Source organism: Monodon monoceros, unplaced genomic scaffold (assembly GCF_005190385.1).
Source record: "Monodon monoceros isolate NGI ecotype Baffin Bay Population unplaced genomic scaffold, NGI_Narwhal_1 Super_Scaffold_20, whole genome shotgun sequence".
Classification (NCBI taxonomy): Eukaryota; Metazoa; Chordata; class Mammalia; order Artiodactyla; family Monodontidae; genus Monodon; species Monodon monoceros.
Window position 1 is genome coordinate 24,649,352 of NW_021703777.1, and position 14,379 is coordinate 24,663,730.

The 14,379-nt window shown below is 43.3% G+C and overlaps 1 protein-coding gene across 2 annotated transcripts in view; it reads left to right on the plus strand.

Moving 5' to 3' along the window:
- Positions 1-11,856: 11,856 nt before the first annotated feature.
- The window catches only part of SMAD1 (SMAD family member 1), a 77,463-nt gene continuing 74,940 nt past the window's right edge, over positions 11,857-14,379 (plus strand). Inside the window, exon 1 of one of the 2 annotated variants that reach the window (XM_029235101.1) lies at positions 11,857-12,200. The gene's annotated coding sequence lies outside the window, so the exon portion shown is untranslated. Of the gene's footprint in view, positions 12,201-12,432; positions 12,892-14,379 lie in introns of those variants that run through there. The other variant, XM_029235104.1, reaches the window with a different exon arrangement.

The window sequence follows — 14,379 nt, forward strand, 5'->3', positions numbered from 1 at the left end:
TAATGTGTGTCCAGGAAGTAATAGAGAATGTGGGGAAAGATGTTTTCTGCTGTTCTCTCTGTAATTCTAGGAGCCACACTGTGAGGCTTGAGGTCTAAGTCATGTGATGTCTAGACTATGTGAGAAGAAATGGGACGATGGTAAGATGTAACTTATCCAAGGATGCTTGTGGCTGAATGTGTACACGTGTACTTATGGTTTGATTCCCCCCGGAGTGGCTGAAAAGGTCAGGGTAGCCTCTACTTACTGGGAAAGAAGAATGTTTTATCTTTGATTTTTAAAAATTTTTTAACTTTGTTAGGAAACTCTATTGTTGCAGGTTTCCTGGGACCTTGTACCATGCTTTTTTCGTTTTGCTAATGTAGAAAATGATCTAGTAAATCATCTGTGTCTTGCTACTTGTAGCATGGGAAGAGTTTTGAAAAATGTAGAATTTTGAAGAGGCACAAGGTTTCTCTGGCCTGAAAAGCTTATACCTAATTCAGACAAAAGGGCTTTCTGCAAAAGTTAGAATTTCAAAGCATGACAGTTTGAAAGACTGAAAGAGCTACAGGTTCCAGAAATCTTGAGTGGAAAACAAACACATTTTGAAAACTTACTCATGCAGGGCTGGGTTCTCATTACTGTAAAAGTAGAGGTAAGACAGTGGGCAACAAAGTTTTACAATTTATATGCATTTCCTTGTTAGCAAAAGGACCATTTGCTTTATAACTAGGTAAAACATTTCCATGGTTCCAAAACCAAATTCACAAATAGGGTATTTTCAGAGAAATCTAATTTATATCCCTGTTTTTACCACCTTATCCTTTCTCTCTCTTATATGTAACTTAAAAAAACAAAAAAACCCCCAAACTTTTGGTTTATCCTTGCATTATTGCTTTGTTGTGAGGAAATATCTATAAATATATATTCATAGCTCTCCACTTTCTTGAAATAGATATAACATACTATACATAATTTTCTCCACCTTACTACTTATTTATTTATTTTTTGCGGTACATGGGCCTCTCACTGTTGTGGCCTTTCCCGTTGCGGAGCACAGGCTCCGGACGCGCAGGCTCAGCGGCCATGGCTCACAGGCCCAGCCACTCGGCGGCATGTGGGATCTACCAGGACCGGGGCATGAACCCGTGTCCCCTGCATCGGTAGGCGGACTCTCAACCACTGTGCCACCAGGGAAGCCTACTTATTTATTTCTAAATTTTATTATTTTTTTGGCCACACCGTGTGGCATGCAGAATCTTACTTCCCTGACCAGGGATCGAACCCATGCCCTCTGCAGTGGAAGCGCAGAATCCTAACCAATGGACAACCAGGGAATTCCCTCCACCTTACTTTTTCACTTAACCAGATATCCTGGAGATTTCCCCATGTAGCATATAAAAAGTAGTCCTGATTCCTTATTTCAGCTCCAAAGTATTCCATTACGTTAATTCAACTAGTCCTTGAAGAACAGATATTTGGGTTGTTTCCGATCTTTTACAAAGCCAAAGTTTTTGAGAATGAAGGAATGACTAGTTGTGTCCAACGAATCTGAGCCATCCAATAGAAGATATTAAAGTATTCACTGGATTTGGCAATATGAAGGTCAATGAAATCTTAACCAGGGCTAAGATGTATACACACAACCTACCCAGCAGCATGCAGAACCTAGCTTAGCAAGGATAGTTTCAATGTCATGGTGCAAACTGAAATCAGATTATAGTGGGTCACTGGGTGAATGTGAGAAAAAGGAGACAACTGGTAGTATAAACTTCTCTTTGAGGAAGTCGGACAAGAAGGGACACAGAAGTGTAACTAGATAAGTATTTGGAAACAAGAGGGGTTTTATTTGGGGGGGGGCTCTATTTTATATGTTTATGAACGTTTGTGCGAATATGTTTGTAGAATAGAAGATATTACAGCACGTTTATTGTTTGGGGAAGGAGCCATAAAGAGAAAGAGTTAAAATGAGAGGAAAAGAAGGTGTTGATTGCAGAGAGATGTTGTCATTCTTCATTTTTGAAGAGAAGGCTCTTAAGGTTGTTGGAAGTATGGTTAGAAAATATAACATGTAACAAGCATCTTTTTAAAAATACATTTCCTGAAATTTATAGGAACTCAACTCACCATGAAAAGGCAACTTTCACTGGCCTCATCCTTGTCCCCTTGAAGCTCATCGTATAAGAGGCATTTATCCTTATTACAGCATTCTATCCTTTTTGGTCCATCACTACCACTACTGCCTAGTCCAAGCCACCATCGTCTCTTGGGACCACTGTAGTAGCCTCCAAACTGGCCTACCTGCTTTCACTTGTAACCTTTCTGTGGTTCCCACTTTTCTACAGAGAAGCCAGGAAAATATAACTCAGATCCTGTCTCTCCCCTGCTTTAAACCAGTCAATGACTCCTTATGGCAGTTAGAAAAGATTCCAAAGTCCTTATGAGGGTCTGCAAATGATGATCTGTAACTTCTTCAGCCTCCTTCTCATTGTTCATAACTTGGCTCAAAGGCATCTTTTCTGGCTGCCCTGCCTAAAACAGAACACTGCCTACCCCTTAAAGTCACTGTCTGTCACAGCACCCTGTTTGATTGTCCTCATAGCTTAAATGATCACATCTTCACTTATCTTGTGTTCCTTAGTTCATTGTCTCCCCAATTAAAATATGTGCCAACTGAAAGGAAAACTTCTTGTTCACTGTAGTAAACCCAGTGCCTTAAACAATGCCCAGCACACAGTAGCCACTCAATATACATTTGGTAACTGTATTAATATTGTTCTTTGACTTTTGCAAGGACCTGCTATAGTAATCTTCACATCCTTTTACCTCTTGCTTTCTCTCCTCTTATTTTATCCAAAGCATTTCAATTTAACAGTTATGACTTTGGGGAATAAATACAACTGCAGAAACTTTGAAACGGACAAAATTTGAGTTTGAACTCCTTAACAACAAAATGCAAATTTCAGGAGCTTTATGTAGGCAAAGTGGAGTATCCCTGAGTTAACTGGAAAAAAACCTGATCACCTTGTCTCAAGTGGAAAAGTGCAACATGAGCCTTTCTTTTGAAAGATGAGATAACTCAGTGTATATGCTGGTGCAGAGTGGAAGAATCCTTTAGGAAACCAGAAGGGTATATTTTGTGAGGGAGTGACCCCTTCTATCTAGTCGTACAAATAAATTGCAGCCTGTGGCTGTCCCACTATGGTAGTGCCTAAGACTGTCTAATTTGGAGGTAAAGTATTAGCAAGCCAATTTGGCCACAGATCTATGGCTAAATATTCCAAGTTACTTTATAGATAATAAAGATGGTGTTTTGAATTCCATCTGCCTGACTTTGGGGTTTGGTTATTATTTGTTTCCATACTCAGGAGGCAAAGGAAGTGTTATTTGTCAACCATCCTCCCAAAAACTCCTGAACAGACAGTGGCTCAAATGTGGTTGATTCAGTTGGATACCCAAGCCTTAGAGATAGATCACTACTGATCATTGTTTTTATTTTCAAATAAGATTCTTCATCATAACCGCTACAGTCAGGTAACATTAGCTAAAGCAAATCATAAAAAGCAAGATTTTTAAAAGAAAAATGTCTTGCACAAGAAAAAGCTTTATTATGTTTATACAATGGACTCTAAAGGTGATAAAACAACACTAAAAATTCCAGTCATAAAAGATATCATCCAAAGAAATAAAAAGTTAAAGGAAAGTTTAATGCAAAATTTCAAAGGCTTCTCTTTGTCAGTCTTGTTAGTTTATCACAAGAAAAAGATAAAGAAAAATCTAAAGGTACATTTGGCAACTCTAATTTATATGTGACTTTGTTTCTGGTTTTCATTTCTAAATACCCTAAGTTGTATTTTGGAGGTGAAACCCCTTAGATGGGGTCGTGTTCACAAGCCCTTGAGATTTACTTTTCAGTTTCTGGCTCAACTCCTGAAATCATTCTTCTTATTTTATCCCTGCAGAGGGAAGGCACTCTTTGTCCCTTCAGTGCTGTGTTTTCAAGTGTCTGGTTGTGTTCAAAAGAAAAGCAAAACCAAAACAAACCAAAACAAAACCTACCAAGGAGTCTCCTCCTTAAGAGTGAAAAACTATCAATTCCTCCTTATAATCAGGAGAAGAAAATGTTCCACTGTACACTTTTTCCAGGAATACATTTTGGAAGAAGAAATTATTTTAAAGAAATTTTTTATGTCTCAGGAAAGTTATACCTTAACTTAGAAAAGCTGGTCAGTCTTAGCGACAGCTTGATATGACAATTGCCTCAAATACAAAATGCAGGGGCTGTTTCTGCACATGCATGAGTCTTACCAGAACAGAGTATTTTTATGTAAAACTTTTTCAAGTTCCGGGACAGAAATTTGATTGTTTTATGACATCCTTAGCTTAATACCAAAGAACAACTTTTACAATCTCTGGGAAAATACTAAAACCCAATATAAATGGATACGCCTAACATCTTTACAGAACAAAAAGAGGGAGATTGTTAATATACCAAGTACTTCAAAAGATTACCTGCCTAAGTGTTCACAAGCCTCAACCATTATGGTCAGAGATAAATGACAAGTGTAGTAAGGAAGATGAAAAGCCTTCTGTAGCACGGTCTTTTAGCTACTTATCCAATATTCAGTGGTATGGTATATGTCTAACAACTGGCTCTAGGAAAAAAAAAAAAAGAAAGCCTAAACTTTTTGATGTTTGCCAATTTTTGTGCTGTAAATGCTCCCATTGTGACAAATTTCAGGCTACCAATGTGTTTAACAACCACCCTATAAAAAGAAAAAACCTGAAAATTTAACCATTGGCTCTCACAAGCCAGAGTGAGCCATTTGGAGCACATCACTGAGTTCATCCTCCTCTTCTTCATCACTAGCAGAAATTCCATTTTGTTGCACTGGCAATTTTCTATGATTAAAAAGAAAAGAAAGGCATTTCCTAGTCATTCTTGCAAATAGGCCATAAGACAGCATGTGCTGATGAGAAGTAGGCACAAGTCATGGTGGGAGCTGTGCTAGTGATGTGTTCCTTAAAGGAGCTTCAGACTCAGCTAACCCTTTATACCCTTAACGTTTTCTTTTTCCTGGCTGGAATGCATACATGATGACTGGAACTGCAGCAGCCATTTTATGATCAACAATTAAGGAGAGAGGACAAGGAACTCACAGAGATCTTGGCCCTGACATCTTTGAGTTGCCTTACCACCTCTGGAGTTCTTATTTCTGATCTTTTTAAAAATAAGAAATAAAATATATTCCTATATTGCTTAAACCGCTGTCATTTAAGTTCTGTGTCAAAGGCAGCCAAAGCCAGTCTTTCACCTTGGGCAAACTCACCAATAGATGCAGACCTAGTAAAGAGAAATTGCTACCAGAAGCAAAACTGTTTAAAATTTTTTTCTGGAAATCACATAGTCATTAAAACTTTAAAAAACTGACCAATCAGGGCTTCCCTGGTGGCACAGTGGTTAAGAATCTGCCTGCCAATGCAAGGAACATGGGTTCGAGCCCTGGCCCAGGAAGATCCCACATGCTGCCGAGCAACTAAGCCCATGCACCCCAACTACTGAGCCTGCGCTCAAAAGCCTGCAAGCCACAACTACTGAGCCCATGTGCCACAACTACTGAAGCCTGCGCGCCTAGAGCCTGTGCTCCACTACAAGGGAAGCCACCGCAATGAGAAGCCCGTGCACCTCAACGAAGAGTAGCCCCCGCTCGCCACGAGAGAAAGCCCGCATGCAGCAATGAAGACCCAACACAGCCAAAAATAAAAACAAACAAATAAATAAATAAATTTATATATATATAAAAAAATATTTCGTTGGAATGAATCTACCTAAAATACTTGACTCTAGAGGCAGAAATTGTGTTCTCAGCACAGCACTACGAACCACCAGTGAAGAGAATTTTGGCCACTGTTATTGAACACATGCAATGTACCAGATACTGTGCTAAGCACTGTAGAGGCATCAGCATACTTGCTGTGTAACCTTGAGCAACTCAACATCTTGGTGCTTCATCTATTTATAAGACAGAGATAACATAATAGTTATATAATAGAGGGGTTTTGAAAAATAAAGGAGTTAATAGTATATATGTAAGGTGCTCAAAACAATGCCTGGCAAATAGGAAACACTAAGTGTTAGTTATTATTACCAAGATTATTATTCCCCACAAACCCTATTGGTTAGGCACTGCTATTACCAGCAGATGAGGGTAAGAACATCTATCTCATAGGGAGGTTCTGAGACTATGAGATGATTCCTCTCAAGTGTTTAGCATTGTGCCAGGTAAATGCTTAGTGAGCTCTGGCTATTATGAGTTCGATACAGAACAGCAGTCAGATGAAGCCCTTTAGTGAGATCTGTGTCACTAATTTAGTGAAATATTGTGTCAGTGTGGGGAAAAAATTAGCTTTTTTTTGTGGGAGAGAAGGCTAGTATTATTCATCCATCCCTATAATGTACTTATGGTGCCTTGTGATATATAATTAATATGTCAAAGGATGAGTGATATTTGACATGCAATAGATAAAAACCAAGTATATGGGGCACGGCAAGAGCTAAGGAACAGAGAACGCCTTGGGATGGGGCTTTGGTATAGAGGAGAGAGAACTCTGGCCCAGGAGACGTGGAGTTGGACCTGATTCTGCCATTTACTAGTTTTTTGACCTTGGGCAAATTACTTAACTTTTCATTTCCCTCATTTGTTAAAATGAGAATTCTGAGTTCAATACATCATCTATCCCAACTTTAAAAAGTAATTCTGTTTGTTTGTTTAATATCTAAGAGGTGATGTTGGACCTTAAAGAATAGGTCAGATTTTGAAAACTGGAGCTTCTGGTTCATACACCAACGTTGAACACAGGATATACTATTTAGATGCTTTGGGGGAATACCATTGCAAATTTGCCCACGTCTGTGTGAGAGTATGAGCGAGACCAGGCAGGAAATGTGAGTCAGGGTCATACTTTGAGAACCTTGGGTACCAGGCCTTGAAGTTAGAAGTTTATTGGGAGGCACTGCTAAGCCATTGAACTTTTCTGAGCAGGGGAATGACATGCTCAAACCACTCCCCTCGGGAGATTACTTCAGCAACGAGAATGATATAAGGGTTACCTGAGGCATGGAGGAGGGTTGCGGGACCACCCTAGAGGTCTAGGCATGAGATCAAAGTAACTAGGAGCGTGGGAAAGGAAGGACATGAGAGGGTTTCAAGAGAGAAGTGAATATCTCACGGAAGGGATGAACCTGTGGAAATTCTCCCATATGATTTAATTGGCAAGGAGTAGATGTGACAGCTCAGCAGTTTAGGGCAGAGCCATTCATTCCTGGCAGAAACTGGGGGTCTGAACATTTGTTAGGTGAATTTGGAAACAGTTTGAATGGTAGGTAGTAAGCTCACAAAATTGGGGATCAGCCTTGTTAATAATGGTTGAATTAATAGACGTCAGATAAGCAAAAAGAATGCTGTCGATTTATTACAGTTTAGGAGTTCAGTAGCTTGAATATTCACTGTGAGTTTTGGGGAATAACAACATTGAAGTTCTGTGTGGCAGGAAAATGGAGGAGGGAACAGTCCTCAAAGGCTTGTGTCTACATGCTGCAAATACTACCTGACCCTGACTGGAAATGTGGTCTCAGAGAATAATTCTAAGCAAGGATTATAGAATGCCCCACAGACTTCAGAAACTGTTGAAATTCATCTAAAATTCTACTGCCACCATGACATTTACCATCAAATGTTCACATAGAACTTTTTACATAGTATACAGACTGTTTTGAAACTCTTAGAAAAAAGGCTAACAACTTTTTGCAAATTCTTAGAATTATAATTAGATCTGAAATTTAGACTTGAGAGTGAGGATAATAATGGGAAAGAACCATTACTGTGAAGTATTGTCTACTTTAAGAAACACACCAATTGGAATTTTCACAGCCATTCTATTAGAGATTTATTCCTTCAGCAAATATTTGAGTGTCTACTGTGATAGGTCTGTGCAAACTTTGGGGATGTAGTGGGAAACAAACTAGATAGAGCTCCCACCTACACACAACTTAGAAGGCTGATAGGGTCTTCCCATGAATAGTCAACAACATGCCTAAATACATCTATAATTACAAACAGTTCAAAGTTCTCTGGAGGAAAGGGTGTGATGAGAGAATAAAGGGATTTCAACATCAAAAATATATAATTCCCCCACCACAGTTATCACAGGAACAACCCCCCCTTTTTTTTTGCCTCCTGCCTTTTTTTTCTTTCTAGTTTTAATGAGATGTAAGTGACATCCAACACTGTATAAGTTTCAGATGTACAGCATAATGACTTGACCTACATACATCATGAAATGATGACCATGATAAGTTTAGTGAACATCCATCCTCTCACCTAGATACAAAATAAAAGGAGTACCCCTTTTTAATGTGAAGAATACCACACCAGTGATCCTTGGCAGGCTTGTTCCAGGGAAACTAATTCACTTAAATTCATTTAAGGAGCTGATACACAAACTCTACGTTGCATTTATTTTTCTGAGTAGAACCATCTCTTAAAATAAGTTTTTGGGTTCACAGTTTGCATATATAAAATTTGCAGCCAATTTTAAGGGCTCACCTTATTGTAAATGATTAGTAATTGATTTTGGGCAGGGGGAGACAAACTGTTTAAATTAATTTGCTTTTGGTCCCTTGATACCTCCTTTTCTCTGAGGATCCTGTCCTCCTCCCTAGCTCAGCCCATCCACCTTCTCTGATCACACTGCTAGATCTTGGCATTATCCCACACTGTCCCAGCTCCATGATTTTAATCTCCAGCATCCCATTCTCAGACTGTTCCCCAGCTTTTGGGAGTGGTTCCCTGCTCCAGCAATTCTTGGATTCCCCTCCTCCCACCTTCAATCCTTTGATCTTCTCATCTTTCCATCAGCATCACACTCTCCCGTGTCCTCACCTCTCTGCTTATCACAGTTCCCCAGAGTCACTCCCCTGCCTACACCCTCTGCTCTCTGACCCTCTTTTCCTCCATCACACCCACCTGCAAAACCCCAGCTCTGCCCCTTTAGGCCTACCGAGGCTGGAGGAAAAGCCACAGCCATGCTGACTGGCCTTGCTTTAAATTCATGACCACTAACCTCAAATGGGCACTTAATAGTGCTGCCTGGCAATCCTACCACATTTCCATGGTTCATTTGCTCTCAAACTCTCCCAAAAGATAACCGTTTCATATGTGCTCCTCTCTTTTCCAACCTCCAGCATCTCTTCCACCCTCACCATTTCTCCGGAAGTAGGGTCCATGGCTATTTCACCAAGAAAAGAGAAGCAGAGAGAAGAGAAGGTCCCTGTGTTCCCAGCTCCTCAGCCACCAGCCCTCGTGCATCTGGGCCCATACACTGCCTTCCTTTCTGTGCTAGCTTCTCCCTGCTTCAGGGCTCTGGCCCCCGGCTCTTCTGTGAAAAGGGGAAGAAGACTCAGCCTCAGGGTCTTTGCACTTGGCAACCCTCCCTGCAAATCATGTGATATGCTCCCTCTTCCTCTAGGACCTCTTGTCAATAAGGTTTTCCCTACCCGCATGGACACAGCAACCGCCCCCATTCCCCATCTCTGTTACCCTTTGGCTTCCAGCCCATCTACAGCCACCTGGCATATTTGTGTATTTATTCATTATTTGTCCCCCCTGAGAGATTTGTATCTGTTTGCACCATATCCCTTGTGACCTGAACAGTGCTAGATTGATTCATTCACTCATTCCTTTATTCAACAGGTGCCAGACTCTGCTCCAGGCACTGAGGGTACAGCGATGCACAGATCCAGGGAGGAAACAGCCGGTGCACAGGTCCTGAGGTGGGAGGGTGCCCCAGTGGTCCCAGGACTTGTGAGGAGGCCACAGAGACTTGAGGAAAGAGCAAGGGAGAGAGTAGACCAGATCAGAGTGGTAAAGAAAGACGGGAAGGGAAGTTCATGTAGGGTCTTGTACACATTGTGAGAACTTCTATTTTGAGTGAAATGGGGAACCAAGGGAGGATTTTTTTGGATACAATGATATTAATATGCAACCCACATTCAAGTTTTCACAACTGTCCCAATAATGTCCTTTTGAAAACAGTCCAATTTTCTATTACCATTGAAAGAAATAACTGGCATGAGTGGCAAGATCAAATTTCACAGCATGTGTAGTATTAGTAATTATCATTTGGGGCTACTAGGCTGCACTGGGAAAGGTCATCTATAGATTTTAAAAAATGAACAGTTCTACGTCTTTTTATAGCTTCCACCCCCATCCAGAATCCAAACAAGGATTAGTTGTCATGTCTTTTTTTTTTTTTAAACTGCTTTATTGAAATAAAATTCACACGTCGGACAATTTGACCACAAAGTGTACAATTCGGTGGGCTTTAGTATATCCACAGAGCTGGGCAACCATCACCACAAACTAATTTTAGAACATTTTTGTCACCCCCAAAAGAAACCCCATAACCTTTAGCTATCACCCCACCCCCACCCCAGCCTTTCCAATTCCCCCAAACAAAGGCAACCACCATTCTCCTTTCTGTCTCTATAGGTTTGCCTATTATGGATATTTTGTATAAATGGAAGCTTACAACTTGTGGTCTTTGGTGTCTGGCTTCTTTCACTTAGCATAGTGTTTTCAAATTTCATCCATGTAGCATGTGTCAGTACTTCATTCCTTTTTATGACTGAATAATGTTCCAGTGTATGGATATAGCACATTCTATTTATCAAAGGAGGGTTTGAGCAGAGGAGTGATCTGATGGGAGTGGCATTTAACAAGGCTCACTCCAACTGCTGTTTTGAGGAGCAGAGAATGAATAACTATATCAGAAGTTGATTTTTTGGGAAAATAAGATGAGGCCCAAGAATTGACCTGTAAGTGCTCAAATATTTAATGAAGAAATTAGCAGAAATATTCTGACCTATATATAAATAGTATTTGATGTGTTTTGGGGGACTTGTTGCATTTCCTTAGAATAATTAAACATGGAATGCAGAAATTAAAAAATAGTTAATAAATAAGAATTTTAAATGGAATGTGCACGTGTAAAATTACGTGAAAAATTGGAGAGTACCATTAATTGGAATTTTTAAAAAATATTGCTGGTAATGGTTCTTTTGGTACATGTGAAATTTATTCCTCAGAATAATTATTCGCCTCTAAACATAACTCAACATTACGGTAATTATCCAAGATTTCATGCCAGCTTCCAGAGAGCTGGCCAAGAGAAAAATGAAATCTTATAAAAAAATATTTTCAAAGTCTACGCAGATCAGGTATCTGGGAGCTAGTTCAGTTTTATTTTGGGAAGTTGGTGTCATCTAAAAGATTGTAGAAACTGGATCAAAAAAATTTAAAGTTCTATTGTGGCATCTGTCATTATTTGGAGCAGCGAGGTAACCAACTGGAATCATTAGATCCCGGATTGGCATAAAACACACATATTGATTCAGGGTTTGTTACAAGCACATGCAATAGTTACTAGGTTATCCTTTTTGGGTACGTGCAACTTCTGGGGCTTGCAAATCATTGAGGAGTAAGCGAGGGGCAATGAAACTAGACATAAAAAGGCGAGGCTCGAAAGGTAATTGTCAAAACGCACTCCACGTTTATAGAGCGGTTGGGTGGGCCCGGTGGACTTGTTCTAGGAACATTTCAAAAAAACACATTGAACGCGGAACTTCACCGGCAGGCAAGGTACGGAGACCGCTCCCCCGGGACTAAAGGAGGCAGGGGCTGTGGTGTTTTCTCCTTGGAACCAGCGGGGCGTGGGGCTGGAGGCGCGGGAGGCGGCGCGGGAGGCGGCGCGGGCCCAGCGCTCGCGCCGGCGGGGCCGGGAATTTGGAGAGGATCCCTGGTAGCGCAGCCGCGGCGGGAGCGGCGGCGCGCGCAAGTGCGCGTGTGAGCGAGCTAGAGAGCAGGCGGGCGGGCGAGTGCGCCGGGTATTGGCAGCTGAGGAGTGGAGGCTGGGCGGCTCCGACTCCCTGACGCCAGCGCGACCAGATCAATCCAGGCTCCGGGAGCGAGCGAGCGAGCGAGTGTGCGAGCGAGCGGGCGGGCGGGAGGAGGAAGGAGAGGCCGAGCCGCTGAGCCCGGGCCGACGCGCGGGGAGGGACCCTGCGAGCGCAGCGCCCGGCCGGCCGGACCGGGGCCGCGGGGGACCCCGCTCGCCCGGCCAACTCGTGCGCCCGCGTGGACAGGCGCGCAGCCAACCCGGTAAAACGAAACAGACCCGAACCCAACTTTCCCCTCCGTCGCGTCCTCGCCCTCCCCTCGGCGCTCCGGGCTTCCCAGCGCCGCCGCCGCTGCCGCTGCGGGCTGGGGCGGGCGCGGGCCGGCCGGGTGGCCACGATCGCGCGCGGGGCTGGCGGCGCGGGCTGCGGCGGGGAGGGGCTCTTCCCCGCGTGGGGCGGACCGGGGATTTCCACCCCCCCCCCATGATGGCGCCTACCGGCCGCTCGGAGGAGCAAGCCTGCCACCACCTCCTCTCCTCGCGCCTGGCCAGCCGGGCAAGGCTCGGGCCCGTGTGCCCCCCGCGTCTTTGTTGGGTCTGCGGTGGGGAAGCCGCGTTCCTCGGTCCCCGGCCCTGCCTGCGGCCGGCCCTCCGCGGCCACCCTCCCCCTCCGCCCGCCGCCCGTTTCCCTTTCCCTTCCTGCAGCCGAGCCTGGGCCGTCGGCGCGGCCCGCGGGCCCATTGTGTCCCGCGCCGGCCCGGGCGACCCCTGCGGGAGTCGGAGGGCGGTCGCCGGCGCTGCCCTCTCTGCGGAGCGGGGCTGTTGTAAAGGGGACACCCGGTGCCCTGGGTCCTTCTGCGTCCGGGGCGGGCTCCTTCCTGTGCCCCCTACCAGCGTCTTGGGGGTCGAGGTCAAGGAAAGTCCGTACTGAAATTCCCTCTCATTTATTCAAAGGTTTGGCGGCGGCGGCGCGCGTATTTTTTTTTTTTTCTCTTCCGCCTACACTCCCCGGAGTCTCCGAGTGTCGTCTCATTCCTTTCCCTTTCCCGGATTCGATTGCCTCACTGCATGTGTATTTGTGAGTTCGCTGTGCAGCAACTGTTCATTTACTCTGCGCCCGGTCTTTGTTAGTGTTTCTCGGGGTTGTTTCTGCAGGAAGGGGGGGGTGTTGGGTGTGAGAGAGACAGACGTGGGCTTGTTTTTCTAGTTGCTTAATAAATATGAAGGCTTCCAGGGAGAGCGTTTGCCTGATGTACTTTGGGAAGGGAGGGGGAACAAATGCCTGCCGGATCTTACAACTACAGTAGCTGCGGCTTTTGTTTATTTTGCGGCGCGGACGATGTTTCAGTGCACTTGCAAGGTCCCCGGCCGGGCGCTTCCCTTCTGAAAATCGAGGCGCGTCTCCGAACCCTCTCCCGAGAAAACATCGTTGTCGTGAGTGCTGTGACAGCCGGCCTCTTGCTTTCCCCTGAGGTTCTCTTGCTGAAATTTCAGAGTAGGTGGAATGATACAGAAGTTGCCTGATCTCTGTATGTGCTTCCTCTTACTGAAACTCCTAGCAAGCAGCTCAATCGCAAAATGCCTTTATTTCAGAACGTTTCTCGCTTTCATTACCTGCCGTGGATAACATGCCTGCATTCAGTAGCACAATGAGAAAACTGTTCTCTGCCCATGTTGATTTTTCATCTTGTTTCTCATTACCTCTTGACGCTTTATTGGAGGTAGCTGAGCTGTATTGGAACCACGATTTAAAAAGAATCAGGGCAGAATCAATGTGCACTGCCCCGGGATTTTCAATTAGTATAAATATTTTGCATCAGTGTTAATCCTGATGGAGGTGCCAGGCCTAAATATGCTGTAACTGATTTAAATGTTTGTCCCCCCCTCTCTCTCCCTCTTTCCCATTTGCAGTTATTTGATATTTCTGTGCAGGTGGTGTACATTTGTGTAATATTGCAGTTCTTAGGAAACTGTAACCAGGGTCGTGGGAGATGATTTTCTAGAGGTGGGCGATGTCAGAGCCTCTGGAGGATCCAGGCAGGATCAGGTTTCTTCTGAGGGTAGGGATTTGTCCTTGATTTAGTTTTGACCCCTCCAAGCATAGGTATGTAACCAAATACATTTTTCCTTTTTGCAGTATCCTTTGGTTTTATACCCTTGAAGAGCTGATGACCTTTGCATTTTAGAGAAACGACAGTTTTTAGGCAATTTAAAATATGAACTTCTTACACCTCTTGGAATTTAATTTTTTTTCTACTAAGTTCATTAAAGCATTAAGAGGAAGTAAGTCTCATTTTTCCAAATATATTTATTAGTTGAAAACTAAATTGCAGTTTGTAATTTTGATTTCTAGTAAGTCTGGGTTTAGTAACTTGGTTAGAGTGGAAAAAGAATAAACTTGAGTGTAATGAGATGAGTATATTTAAGCTGCAGTCGCCTACA